Consider the following 4,990-nt stretch of genomic DNA (forward strand, 5'->3'; position numbering starts at 1 on the left):
AACAAGCTTCTATTCAAAATCTGGAACAAGAAGTAAGTAACCTAGCAAGGTTAATAGGTGAAAGAAAACCTGGAAGTCTACCTAGTGATACAAATGCTAACCCCCCGGAATGAAATAGCTAAAGCCATTACCACAAGAAGTGGTATTACACTTAAACCACCTGAAATACCTGTAATTTCTGATGAAGCTATTCCTACTTCACAAGAACCACAACCTGAACAAGATAAGGAAAAAGAACCGGTAGTTGAAAAGGTTAATGAAGATAACACAGTTAAGGCTAAACCTTATGTTAAACCATACCAACCACCACTTCCTTACCCGAGTAAAATGAAAAAAGAGAGACTTGAAGCCGAGCAATCCAAATTCTTAGATATGTTTAAACAGATAAATGTAAATCTTCCTTTCATTGATGTGATTTCAGGAATGCCTAGATATGCTAAATTCTTGAAAGATCTAATCTCGAATAGAAAGAAAATGGAAGAACTCTCGGCTGTTACTATGAATGCTAATTGTTCAGCAGTGCTGTTGAATAAGATACCAGAAAAACTATCTGATCCAGGAAGTTTCACAATTCCATGTTTTCTGGGTAGTCTTAGTTCAATAGAAGCATTGGCAGATTTAGGTGCTAGTATAAATTTAATGCCGTATTCACTATACGCTAAACTAGACCTTGGAGAATTGAAACCAACAAGAATAAGTATACAACTAGCCGATAGATCAATAAAATATCCTAGAGGGATAATGGAGAACATGCTAGTTAAAGTTGGTACTTTAGTATTTCCAGTAGATTTTGTTGTTCTGGACATGGAAGAAGATTCTCAAGTTCCTCTCATATTAGGAAGACCATTTTTAAACACGGCTAAAGCAATGATAGACGTGTTCAGTAAGAAACTTACCCTAAGTATAGAGGACGAGAGTGTTACCTTTTCTGTTGATAAAGCAATGCAACAACCGCAATCTGCAGATGATACATGCTATTATATTCAAACTATAGATTCACATGCAGAATTGTTAGAAGAATTTCCAGAATTACAAGGAACAGGAGAATGTTCTTTAGGAGAAGGTACTGAACCAATTGATGAAACTGAAATGTTAGCTACACTTATGGCTAATGGATATGAACCAACAACAGAAGAAATTCAAATGCTAAAAGAAGAAGACAGATATCGATATAAATCATCGATAGAAGAACCACCGACATTAGAGTTAAAGCCACTTCCAAACCATTTGGAATATGCTTATTTACATGGTGAATCTGAATTACCTGTAATAATATCATCTTCTCTTACTGAAAATGAAAAATCTCAACTCATTTTTGTGCTAAAAGCTCATAAACCAGCTATTGCATGGAAGATTCATGATATTAAAGGAATAAGTCCTTCGTATTGCACACATAAAATCCTTATGGAAGAAGGTCATAAAATGTATGTGCAACGCCAACGAAGACTAAATCCGAATATGCAAGATGTTGTTAAGAAAGAAATCATTAAACTGCTAGATGCAGGTTTAATTTATCCAATTTCTGATAGTCCATGAGTAAGCCCAGTTCAATGCGTGCCTACGAAGGGTGGCATGACTGTCATCACAAATGAGAAAAATGAGCTTATTCCTACTAGGACTGTAACAGGATGGCGTGTATGTATTGATTATAGAAAATTAAATGACGCCACCAGAAAAGATCACTTTCCCTTACCTTTCATTGATCAAATGTTGGAAAGATTAGCCGGAAACAGTTACTATTGTTTTCTTGATGGTTTTTCCGGATATTTTCAAATTCCAATAGCGCCCGAAGACCAAGAGAAAACCACATTCACGTGCCCTTATGGTACTTTTGCTTACAAACGCATGCCATTTGGACTTTGCAACGCCCCTGCAACCTTTCAAAGGTGCATGATGGCGATTTTTCACGACATGATAGAAGAATGCATGGAAGTTTTCATGGATGACTTTTCAGTCTTCGGTGATACATTTGAATCATGTCTAGTTAATCTTGAATGAATGCTTATTATATGTGAACAATCAAATCTAGTTCTTAATTAGGAGAAATGTCATTTCATGGTTAAAGAAGGCATCGTTCTTGGACATAAAATTTCAAAGGAAGGAATTGAAGTGGATAGAGCTAAAGTAGATGTAATTGCTAAACTTCCACATCCCACCAATGTTAGAGGAGTTAGGAGTTTTCTAGGGCATGCCGGTTTTTACCGACGTTTCATAAAAGATTTTTCTAAAATTGCCACTCCTATGAATAAACTCCTAGAAAAAGATGTTCCATTCATCTTTTCAGATGAATGCATCAAATCTTTTAATATACTTAAAGAAAAACTCACTAATGTGCCGATCATGATAACACCAAATTGGAATTTACCATTTGAACTTATGTGCGATGCAAGTGATTTTGCAATGGGAGCCGTTTTAGGACAAAGGATTGAAAAATGATTTCAACCTATATATTATGCTAGTAAGACGTTACAAGAAGCACAAACAAATTACACAACTACTGAAAAAGAACTCCTTGCTATTGTCTTTGCTTTTGACAAATTTCGTTCATATCTCGTTCTAGCTAAAACGGTGGTCTATACCGACCATTCTGCTCTTAGATACCTATTTTCGAAACAAGATGCTAAACCAAGATTAATCCATTGGATCTTACTCTTACAAGAGTTTGATATTGAAATCCGAGATAAAAGAGGAGCAGAAAATCTCGCCGCTGATCATCTTTCTCGTCTTGAAACTCGTCTTGAAAATCCCGAATTAGAAGTTCTAAATGAATCGGCCATACAAGACAACTTTCCTGATGAATATCTATTAAAGATAGATTATAATGAAATTCCATGGTTTGCAGACTATGCAAACCACTTAGTATGTGGATTCCTTGAAAAAGGATTATCGTACCAAAAACGAAAGAAATTCTTTATTGATATAAAACACTATTTCTGGGAAGATCCACATTTGTTTAAAAGTTGTCCCGATGGAATAATACGCCGATGTGTATTCGGAAATGAAGCTAGTCAAATATTAAACCATTGTCACACAGGACCAACAGGAGGGCATTATGGGCCTCAGCTCACATCAAGAAAAGTTTATGATGCTGGATTCTATTGGCCTACAATTTACAAAGACGCACACCTTCTTTGCAAATCCTGTGATGCTTGTCAAAGGGCCGGAAAAATAAGTCAACGTGATGAAATGCCACAAAATGTCATTCAAGTATGTGAAGTATTTGACATTTGGGGTATTGACTTTATGGGTCCATTTCCAAAATCTCATAATAATCTCTATATTCTCGTTGCCATTGATTATGTATCTAAATGTGCGGAAGCACAAGCTCTCCCGACTAACGATGCACGCGTTGTAGTCAATTTTTTAAAACGCCTTTTTGCTAGGTTTGGAACACCGAAAGCTTTAATAAGTGATCGGGGAACTCATTTTTGTAATAATCAACTTGAGAAAGTTCTCAAAAGATATGGAGTAACTCATAAAATCTCCATCGCATATCATCCACAAACAAGTGGACAAGTTGAAAATACCAACCGAGCTTTGAAACGTATTCTAGAGAAAACCATAGGATCAAATCCGAAGGAATGGTCCATTAAATTGGAGGATGCACTCTGGGCTTTTAGAACAGCCTATAAAACTCCAATTGGAACCACACCTTTTAGACTCGTTTACGAAAAAGCATGTCATCTTCCAGTAGAAATTGAACACAAAGCATTTTAGGCTTTGAAGACATGTAATCTTGATTTACATGAAGCTGGACGTCTACGGTTAAGTCAATTAAACGAATTAGAAGAATTGAGACATGAAGCATACGAAAATTCGTTAATCTATAAAGAAAGAACGAAGAAATGGCATGATAAAAGAATCAGAAGTTCAAAAGAATTTAAAGAAGGAGGCAGAGTTCTTCTTTTCAATTCACGATTCAAGCTATTTCCTGGAAAATTGAAATCAAGATGGTCTGGACCATTCATAGTCAAAAGAGTTTTCCCGTACGGAACAGTAGAATTAATAAATTCAAATGGGATTGAATTTAAGGTTAATGGACACAGAGTTAAACATTACATAGATAGTCCGATGGAAGTTGACAACGAAGTTAATCACAATTTCGACACCACAGCGAATTAAGTGTGGGGAGAATCAAGTCTTTAAAAGATAATATGTATTTCTGTTAGAGTTAGATTTTCTGTTTTCGTGTAGTTCTCGAAAATGGAACCCGAATGGTCTTTCCCTAGCAGACCCTAAAGAACTAGTCTTCTCCCCCCATTCTGAATTTTTATTTTTTTTTAGGTTTTACGAGATGAAGACTTCCTGTGAATTAAACCATGGTCTAATACTACACGCTTTGATCACTAAACGTAATAATGACACCATTCCAAGTGAAATAGTATCATTAATCAGAGGTAAATTGGACAGAGTAAGAAAAGAATCCAGATGCGAAAATAATAAGTTACAATTTGGTAAAGGAAAATCAAAATTCGCAGTGAAAAGAAGAGCACGACACCTTGAAAGATGTCACAAATGCGGAAAATGGTCACACGAAGGTAAATGTTCAAATAATCAAACCTATTCAAATACCGAATTTGTTACTTTATGCAGAGACGGACCGTTCATATGTTTAGAAGAAAAAACGTTGAATGCTCGAGGTTACGCCTATGTAGCCATGGAAAATCAATTAGTCCGACTATCTTATGAGTGGGCTAGAGCATATCACTAAGAAATCTCTTTCACAGGTAAGTTTGTACAGTTTTCATTTTTATTTTTATTTTTAACCTTTTGATAATAAACGCTAATTTGTTCGCTATAAAGTATTAAATTGGTATTCAATAAAATTAGGTCTTGCGACCGAAATTATTGATATCATACAAAAATTTATTACATCACTGCGAAATTTACCGTTTATTCTTAAGGTATAAATATCTTTAATCAATCAACCAAAAATATTTCAAAAATTCATCATGAGTTAAATTAGGTTATGGAACCGAAATTACTTTAC

This window comes from Rutidosis leptorrhynchoides, chromosome 3, assembly GCF_046630445.1.
Source record: "Rutidosis leptorrhynchoides isolate AG116_Rl617_1_P2 chromosome 3, CSIRO_AGI_Rlap_v1, whole genome shotgun sequence".
NCBI lineage: Eukaryota > Viridiplantae > Streptophyta > Magnoliopsida > Asterales > Asteraceae > Rutidosis > Rutidosis leptorrhynchoides.